The sequence below is a fragment of the Alligator sinensis genome, unplaced genomic scaffold (genome assembly GCF_000455745.1).
Source record: "Alligator sinensis unplaced genomic scaffold, ASM45574v1 scaffold1061_1, whole genome shotgun sequence".
NCBI lineage: Eukaryota > Metazoa > Chordata > Crocodylia > Alligatoridae > Alligator > Alligator sinensis.
In genome coordinates this window covers 54,334-64,681 of record NW_005843066.1, presented here as the reverse complement: position 1 = coordinate 64,681, position 10,348 = coordinate 54,334, and the positions used below count along the sequence as shown (strand labels likewise).

Genomic DNA, 10,348 nt, shown 5'->3' with positions numbered 1-10,348 from the left:
GGAGTGGGGGCGGGGGGGGGGGCAGGGGGCCCTGCGCACTCCTGGAAGTGGACCAGAAGTGCTTCTGGTTCACTTCCATGTCTGCTGCCCAGCATGTTAAGAAGCCTCCCATGCTCTTGTGGGACACCCCATCTGCTCCACCATTGCAGCATTCACGAGCTGCCTGATACCTCGAGGTATGTAGAAAAAACATTTAAAGCTGTGTCTATGTCCGAATCACCAAATCTTTCCGAATCTCTCCAAATTGATTTGGAGGGTTCCAATTTGATTCAGAGAGATTAAAGGGTCTCTTGATTTGATCCGGAGATTTGGCCACTGAATTGGGCTGAATCTCCACTGAATCGAATCAGGGATCGAAACTTTGTACAGCCCTAATAGACGAGGTGGGGAAGGAGACACAATAGCTGGGGTGGGCAATTATTTTAGCTGGAGGGCTGCTTAATGAGTTTTGGTGAGCTGTGGAGGGCCACAAGGGTAGCCCCACCCCTTGACAGGTGCCCCATCCCCTGGCTGCCGTCTTGGGGCCGGAAGTCCCACCCCAACCCCTGACCTGTGCCACCAGAAGTCCCCCCCCTTGCCCCCAGAAGTACTCCTTTGGTGGGGGGAGAGGAGGGCTGTCATCCCGAAACTGGAAAAAAAAACAAACCATATGCTAAAAATCAAACATCTACTATAACATATTTTAATATTATTTCAAAAAACATTGTTGTCCTTGTTTACATACATTTGCATACTGTATACAGAGGTGCATCATAGCTCAAAAATAAAGTCTTACCCTTGTATATTGCATGTGGGGCATGTGTGAGGGAGTACGTGGGGTGTGGTTGGGTCTGTGGTGGGGTGGGTGGGTGTGGGGGGGGATCTGGAGGTATGTGGCTGTGTCTGTGGGGGGGGGGGGGCAGGGGGTGGTTGTTGGAGATAGTGTGGAGAGGGCATGGGGGTGTGAGGGAGGGTTTGAGTGTGGGAGGCTGTGCCCCCTCCACATACCTTCTCCATGGCGCACAGCCCCCACTGCCAGTGGCAGCTTCAGCAGCAGCAGACAGCCCCCCAGACAGTGCATGGCTCCAGCCACTTCCAGGAGCTGCAAATGGTAGCAAGGAACAGAACCAGAGCAGCCTGCTTCCATTGCATGGGGCTCCCCATGTTTCATGTGCATCTCCTGAGACCCGGCCAGAACCATACACTGAGACGGGGGAGTCCCGCATGATGAAACCAGCAGCCTGGCCCCACTCCCTGCCACTCCCTGGGATTCTGCTGGGAAGTGAAGCTGGCCTAGATCCATCAAGTGGGGCTCCTTGCCACTTCCAGCGGAGTCCCAGGAACTGACCCAGGCTGACCCGGGCTTTGCATTGCTGCTGCCTCACTGGGCACCAGGTGCCCCAGGCTCTGCGCTCCTACTCAGCTGCAGCTTTTCCCTGCTCCCTGGCACTTCCCTACCTGTTACCCAGTGCAGGGACATGAGGAGGAGCTAGGGGAGCCAAGCAGTTCTCCCAGTAGCGGCCCCACCTAGAAGCTGGATGCTGGCTGGAGCCAGGGCTCTCCCTCACACAAGGGTGGGAGAATAACGTGCTGCCCCAGCAAGAGTGTATGGGGCTTGGGCCTCATGTGAATGCAGCACAGGCAGCAATAGGCTGGGTGGGATATAATTAATTGGTGGGTGCCTGCCCATGGGCCGGATTAAGTTACCTGGTGGGCCAGATTTGGCCCATGGGACTTATTTTGCCTGCCCCTGCACTAAAGGATGGAAAGATAAAGTGACTTGAAGGTCATGCACCAGGGAAACAGCAGAGTTGAAATGGAATTCATGGCTCCCAATGCACTATCCACTGCCTCTCAAAAGTATCCATTAAAAAAACTAATATAATACAGTGACCTGCTATGCAACTTTACTCAGCACTATTCTGGCTTTACTCCAGCTATACATGTTGCAAAAATAGAGTACTATGGGGCCTGCATATGTCTCAGCACTCTCCACTCTCTTAGCACTCACATGCTCTCCAGCATTTGCGCAACAGTGGGCAGGCCCACTTATAGGCTCACCTGATCAGCTGTTGACATCACTGTAAGCCACCTGTGGGGGCAAAAGCTGATGATACAGTCTCCACCACCCAATCAGCCACTGCCACTGCTGCAGCCCCATCAGCTGTTGTTGCTGAGTGGCAAGAGGTGATTGGGCTGTCTACAAGCTTCTGTAGCAATGGCACCCGATCAGCTGTTGTTGTAGACCTGGTGGAGTGAGGCAAGAGTCGCTTCATCAAAAACAACCACCACAGCCAGCAAAAGGGGTGAAGTTGCTCTCCTTGCCACCTGCCAGCCCTGTGGTTGGTGGCTTCTGTGCTTGACAGCCATAGCTGTTCAGCAGCCACGCAACCATCAAAGCCTTCAATGCCATAGTTCTACTGGCTATGAGCTGTCAGGAAGCCATGTGCTCTCCCTCCCTCCCCCTTGGACGGGATGTAGGGGAGAGAGACAAGTCAGCTGAGACAGCTCTACATCTAAGTGTCCACTACAAAACATAACGCTTCAAAGTTCCCATTTGAAATAGAAACTTTTTTTGTAGTGGATCTGCCATCTACTACAAAGCAGCCTGAATGTATGGTTGCTTACTTTCTGCAGAGCTATAAGGGCATATATAGCACTAGAACAGTAATGCATGTCCAAAGCCTAAGACATGAACTGGGCCTGAGCTTGCTTGAGTGAGTGTAAAACTTGTAAGAGGCCAGAATCCAGATGTACTGATTTTCTAGTAGATTTTTATTCTTGTTTTCAAGGAATGAATTCTCTCATGCAGCAAGTGAAGTTGTGTCCGAATAATGACTTAAAAAATATTGCTCTGATTCTTCCACTTTTCTATTTAGCAATGCTGTTGGTTTGTGGTAAATTAGAAGTAAATACATAGCTAGGAGGTATCCTTTCGGTAATTTAGATGTCTCTAAAACAGTTTCAAAATTACCCGTAAAATTTTCAGCTGTAGACTGCTTTCCTTTCACTCTAAAGCAAATATTTTCTCCTGGGTTCTATTTTATTACTGCCTGGCTAAAAATAAACACTGGTGGAATGGTAGCAAATGGTCATTATTATGGGTACTCCTTTTGATGTGCCCTTCCCACGAACTAATTCTTTAGCTTTCTTTTTTCCAACTGCTATTTTGCAGTGATCTTACAGCTCTTCCTCCTCCTCAATCCATCTCAGGCAGACTTTGTCTTATTTCAGATTCCATGAACAGGCAAAGCCACTATGCATGATCTTTAAAGCTTTTCTGTAGCCCCAACCACAAGTATAAAGACTTCCAAGTGCATGGTCTGCAGGTTTCTTAACAATGGATAGATAGGGTTCATTTTATTTTCATAAATGACAGACTGAGACCAGCTCACACTTCTGTCAACTACACAGTAGACAACAGCAGCAGAACTAGCCAGTCACACTTATTTCTACAACAATCGACATTTTGATTGGCTATTCCATAGGATGTCTGAGCTATTTTGCTATTTGCTGCACAATATGTTACACAAGTTCTCCCATACCATGAAGGAAAAAAAGAATATTGGACAAAGGACCCTTTTCTTAAGAAAACGCTATGATCTATAGTCTATGGTATGTATATTGAGAACACAAAATACTATCCACTGTCTAACAACACTGGAGTCTACAAACTGTCATAATCAATATCAACTGTCACAATATACAAGAGCTTCCCAGCACTTGCAGCAGCTATTCTGACACAATTAATAAATCACTAGAAAAAGCCCAGTGTTGGATGCCACATAGCTAGCTTTGTTGTTCTGAAGACAGCACAAAAGAAAAACCAGGCATACATATATGGCTACACAGTCTGAAATTACAAGTAATGCTTTAAAAGCAAATTTAGCCTTGTGCAGCCCTGTTGCAAAGACATTAACAAACAATACACAATGACATATTTTAAAATGTATTTTATACATAGACAACAGAATTAACATCACTATATGCTTTGTAGAACAACTGCTCCTTTCCTAACTCCATCAGCTTTTAAAGGAAAAATCTGCATTTGATTTGATTATTCTATGTACCGAGTTGTCTGTTTAAAAGATGCTGGCCATATAAAGCCTTCTGTGATATAAAACTAGTATTATTTTGTCTTTGCATTGAGGACAGGAGCCAAAGCACAATGAAGTTAATAGAAGTTTTGGTTTTGACTTTAAAGTGAACTGAAAAAAGTCCTAAATGTTTAACAAAAATAGTATTTGCAAAGCGTTTTTGCAATCTTTAGATGAAACACACAGTGAAAGTGCCAATATCATTATTGATACAAAAATAAAGATAATTGTACATAATAATGTTTCCTGAAACAGTAATAGTCCATGTCTTTACTGTGCAATATGCCCCAGCTGAACAGCTGTCTACGTGCACAAGAGGTCTTATGTAGTTACGATAGTGGTGCCTGCTGAAAAGGGATGTCATAATGTCATATAAATCTTTGCCAAGTGATAACACTATAGATATAAAAACCTAGACCATGTTTCAGCCCTAATCAACATTTCTCAGCACAATAAAAGCTATAAACAGAATAAATGAATATAACTTGTCACTTATTTTCTATCATCCTTTCCCTGGTTTTTTGCGGGGTTTTTTGGCCATTCAAAAACAGGTCTGGTTTTAACATTTCCAGTACATGTCTGGTTTTGTTTGCTGCCAGTCACATTGCAGTAGTCAGAGTGCAACCCTCCTGGCAGTGTCCCCTCACTATCCTAACAACTAGAGGAAGGGAGGCTAGGGTGGTAACTTGGATTCAACCTCCTGCCCTGCTATAGACATCTTGCATGACCTTGGGCTACTCACTTAAGTCCAGATCCACAGAAGGGATCAGGCTTGCTGACACAGTGTCACTTTATCTAATTTTTAGGCACTCATCTCCAGAAATGGAATTCACAAACTTGCATTTGGTGCTTAAATGGGGAGAAGTAGGCATCTGGAGATGGGATTCACAGTACAGCATGCTGAACAGCAAGGCCAGGTGTGAGCCAGGTACAGCAACAGGAAATGCTAAAGAGGAGGTATCTGATATCCTGTTTCTCTTAATTCCTTAGGCACCAAGGTGAGGCTGGGATTTTGCAGCCCAAAATCTCTTCCTGGATTTATGATGACTGAGGCACCTTTGTGGAAATGGAGATGAAGGAAGTGGTGTTTGCCATCCACATTTTATATACTAGTCTAGGGGTTAGAGAATGTGTCCCAAGAAATGAATTTTAGGCTGCAACCTTCACCTTCTACCTTCCAGGAAAGTGTTCTTAGCATAAAGCGATCAGCTAGGCTGGACTGATGGCACTCTCCACCTCTCACGTGCCAAAATGAAATTCATAGGGCAAGCCAGAAAACAAGCAAACAAGAGGAACATGAGTCATTAGCCCAGTAATAAGGGTGTTCCCCTGGGACAGGGAAGATCTAGGTTTTGGTCCCTGCCCTAGAGACTGCTTATAAATTTGCATTAGTGTCAGTGGACACATACATGGTGTTAGGAGCCAAACCCATATTTTCTACTTCTGAAACAAGTTTTTTTTACCAACTCCACTATTACATAAAAGGCTGGCAATAGCACAATTACCCCCTCCAACTATCATTGGTGTTTTTGAATGAAAGTGGCTGTGGCTGCCATGCTTTGTACTGACCTAAATATTGTTTAGGTGCTTTGAATGTAGTGCACAGATCAGATGCCTCAGGGGACTTATGGTGCAAAGATGAGAGTTTATGACTCTCTGACAGGCTAAGTAGGGCGTGAAGTAGGTGATTTGCAGCTCTGCCCTGGCAAAGTGACAGAAGCACTGGGCAGGGCACAACAGCAGCTATTTGAAGGCTTGGACATGAGGTAACAGTTATACCAGTTTAGTCTGAGCACAATGTGACTTTTATCAACAAGTTCCTACAGCAGCATAAATGGAGAAAAACAGATACATTATAAACTGTAACCACGGACCATTCAGAATTAAATTTACAGTGATTTAACTCAGTTACAACACAACAGCAGCATGCTGTAGCAAAAAGGAGGAGGAGGAAAGCTTGTCTCATACTTGATTGCTTTAATAAGTGAAAGCTGACTATGTGAAAAAGAGGTGACTGATGCAGAAGCAGTTTATCCCCCCCAATTAATTTATTCCCGAGCGATACATCTCCTTGCATGTTTCTTACCGAAATCTGCAGAAGGTAGATTACTTAGCAGATGTATTTTGTAACAATGGCTTGTGAACTGAACTGGTTCCACTAAAGATGGAACCATTAAAAATGGAACCAGTAATCTTAATATTAATCAAACTAATAATAAGATTTAATATTAGACACATACCCCAATGAATTACAAAAAACCAAGAAAATAGAGCAATGCTTATAGAAGTCCCCACACCCCTACAACACACCCTTGGCAAAGAACTTATTAAACAGACATCATTACATGAATAGCTTTATGAAAAGCTGAATCAAATCTGAGACAGAAAACTAAAAAGTACAATCACCAGCAGTTGATAACCACAGAATTTTAGAAATTCAAGCATGGAAATGTTCGTTCAAAATGTGAATCTGGTACTGGTAGTACCTGACCAGAAAGATTAATTTTTTTTAAACATAGCAAAAAATAATAATTAGTACCCTGTTTTTCTCCCTTATGTCCAAAACGTATTAGATCATAACTTCTCAAAGGTACATACTCCATTGCAATATCTCATGTTACAGGCTTCTATCACAGGCATATCAATCTTACATTTCTTCTGCAAGGCTGCAACTGAACTCCAACTAGCTTTGAGCATCAAGGACAATAAAAAGTTCTTTTTTAGATATGTGGGGAGCCAGAGGAAAAGCCAGGGCAACATTGGACCCCTACTAAACCAGATGGGACAACTGACGCCCAGGAAAAAGCCAACCTATTAAATGGGTACTTTGCGTCGGTCTTTCATCAGTCCCATGGGACACCCACGCCCACGACAGGACAGGGAGGTCTGGGTGAGGGAGATCCCCTGCCTTCCATCAATGCTGACCTCATGAAGGAAAACCTCAAGAGGCTGGATACCTTCAAGTCAGCCGGCCCTGACAATCTACACCCAGGGTACTCAAGGAGCTGGCGAGCATCATAGCCCAGCCCATGGCATGGATCTTTGAGAACTCTTGGTGCTCTGGTGTAGTGCCCAAAGACTGGAAGAAGGCCAATGTGGTGCTTATCTTCAAGAAAGGGGGGAAACTGGATCCAGTGAACTATAGGTCCATCAGCCTGACTTCTATCCTGGGGAAGATCTTAGAAAAGTTTATTAAAGAGGCCATCCTTAATGAACTGGCCGACGCCAACATCCTGAGGGATGGCCAGCATGGGTTTGTTGCGGGTAGGTCTTGCTTGACCAGTCTTATTACCTTCTATGACCAGGTGACCTATCACCTGGACAAGGGAGAAGAGATTGATGTCATATATCTTGATTTCAAAAAAGCCTTCGATCTGATATCCTATGATCACCTCTTGGCAAAACTGGCCAATTGTGGCCTTGGGTCCACCACGATCCACTCGCTGCGTAATTGGCTCCGTGGTCAGACCCAGAGTGTGGTAATTGAGAGAAGTCAATCGTCATGGTGCCCTGTGACCAGTGGGGTCCCCCAAGGCTCTGTCCTTGGACCCATATTGTTCAATATCTTCATTAATGATGTGGACATTGGAGTCAGAATCGGACTGGCCAAGTTCGCCGATGACACCAAACTTTGGGGCAAAACATCCACACCTGAAGACAGGAGGGCAATCCAGGCTGACCTGGACAGGCTCAGCAAATGGGCGGATGAGAACCTGATGGTGTTTAACACTGAAAAATGCAAGGTTCTCCACCTTGGGAGGAAAAACCTGCAGCATCCTTATAGGCTCGACAGTGGTACGCTGGCTAGCACTACTGAAGAAAGAGACTTGGGGGTCATCATTGACCACAAGATGAACATGGGCCTGCAATGTGATGCTGTGGCTAGTAAAGTGACCAAAACACTGGCTTGCGTCCATAGATGCTTCTCAAGCAAATGCCGGGACATCATTCTCCCCTTGTACTCAGCCTTGGTGAGGCCGCAGCTGGAGTACTGCGTCCAGTTTTGGGCTCCACAATTCAAAAAGGATGTGGAGAAGCTTGAGAGAGTCCAGCAAAGAGCCATGCGCATGATCAGAGGTCAGGAAAACAGACCTTATGACGACAGACTGAGAGCTATGGCACTCTTTAGCCTGGAAAAGCGCAGGCTCATGATCTGATGGCCACCTATACGTTTATCAGGGGTGACCACCAGTATCTGGGGGAACATTTGTTCACCAGAGCGCCCCAAGGGATGACGAGGTCGAACGGTTACAAATTACTGCAAGACCGACTCAGGCTGGACATAAGGAAGAATTTCTTTACTGTCCGAGCCCCCAAGGTCTGGAACAGCCTGCCATCAGAGGTGGTTCAAGCACCTACATTGAACACCTTCAAGAGTAAATTGGATGCTTATCTTGCTGGGATCCTATGACCCCAGCTGACTTCCTGCCCTTCGGGCAGGGGGCTGGACTTGATGATCTTCCGAGGTCCCTTCTAGCCCTAATGTCTATGAAATCTATGAAATCTATGTTCTCCCTCATAACATAGCTGGATATCTTTAATAGCTGTCAGTTTACAACACTGTTGTGCAAACTCCCTGACTTGTAATAAACTTGAAATAAAAAAATTAATTAGGTTCTGAGATGCAATTCAACTGGTCTGTTTTTTCATCCAGCTCACAAGGAACAAGCAGATCCAGTAGTGAACGAGCTTTAGCTAAAGCTCTCCCGCTGCCATTTTAAAGTGCAGGGATGCTGATACATGAGATGCTGAAGGCTGCCAGAGCATGGTAAATACCAAGTTCCGGCAGATTCAACTGTGTGATTACAGTGCATCGAACCAGCCTCTCTGCTCATGTATAGGCACCCAAAGTGCATAAAATATGTATCTTACATTACTCTCTCTTGCCAGTGATTATTCTAAGTACTACCAGGTTGTTTTATGATTTAAATGGAATAGGTGGCAGTTCCTGAAACCATCACTCTATTAAGATGTTATCTGCAATACAGAAAAGTTTGGAAATTCCTGGTATAGAGGTTCAAAAGGAAAGTGAATTGTGTGGAAAATAAACTACTGGAAATTAAATACAATGACAGAAAATGTAATTAACAGAAGGAAAAAGTATAATCTAATCAGAAATATACACTTACCTGGAGATCATACACTCCAGCCTCCTCACCACACCCCTTGAACACTGGTGCACTGGGGTTTTGTAGCATTTCAAAGAGTCAAGGCCCAGCATGGCAAACTTTTACCATGTATTCCCACTACCAACTAGAGATTCCACAGTGCAAGTATATGCATGCCATCCAGAATTTGGCCAATGTACCAGTACAATACTCTGAAAGAATCAAAGTGCAAATTTCTCTTTTGATGTATATGTTATACCACATGAAAAAAGGAACATAGCAATTGACTGGAAGAAATACCCCATTATCTCCTTTTAGCAAACTTTAAACTTGTCCTGTGTAACTGTAATACTATCCCTGGGAACAGCTTTAACTGATTCTGCCATAGCCTACTGGTCTCCTGCTTTAGGATCAGAAACACTTCTGAAAAGCAGTATCTTTTTTCACTAATTTACCAACATGATAGGCAAATGCTTTCTTTCAAGTACATTAACTTAATGTCACTGCCTCTGTTATTTCCTTCATTTAATACATACTCAATACAAAACAGTCTATAGTCTCAGCTTCAAGTATTTGCAAGGGAAATGTCTGCCAAATGAATGTTGTTGGGGGATGGAAGGAGTACACAAGAGTAATTTACTACTTACACAGTGACACCAATGTTTACAGTACAAACACTGAGCCCATATTTGAAGAGTTTATAGTATAAGGGGTACGTCCAGACCCATGGAAGTCAACAGAAAAATGTACAGTGATTTCAGCAGGCTTTGGATCAGGCCCTAAGGCCATGTCGTAAGCCAACTCCATGCAACCAGGCCCTTGCACATATACAGTTTTACTCAAGTCAGCAGGGCTCCACATGTATATCTGGAGGTCTGCCCGGATAAAGCTCATTGCAGAATCAGGAAAACAAAAACATAGGAAACATAAGAGAAATGACGGGAGGATCATGAGGTACTATTCCACATGCCTTAATGGATGCAAAGAGCTATTTATTAAAATAACCTAAAGGTTTTTAAACCTTTCTGAAATCCAGTATTTAAATCTAGATTGGGGCACTGATAGTCCCCACAGAAGTTAGCAGAGATTACTGGTGCAGAATTTCAGATGTTCCAATTTGAAAACACCGGTCATAATGTTAAGCTGCCTTCAGGAAGTGAATTT

At 44.2% G+C, this 10,348-nt stretch overlaps 1 protein-coding gene across 1 annotated transcript in view; it reads right to left on the bottom strand.

Moving 5' to 3' along the window:
* The window catches only part of LOC102372858 (cadherin EGF LAG seven-pass G-type receptor 1), a 176,585-nt gene extending 167,289 nt beyond the window's left edge, over positions 1-9,296 (bottom strand). Inside the window, exon 1 of the mRNA XM_025193545.1 lies at positions 9,206-9,296. The gene's annotated coding sequence lies outside the window, so the exon portion shown is untranslated. The remainder of the gene's footprint in view (positions 1-9,205) is intronic.
* Between the last annotated feature and the right edge of the window lie 1,052 nt (positions 9,297-10,348).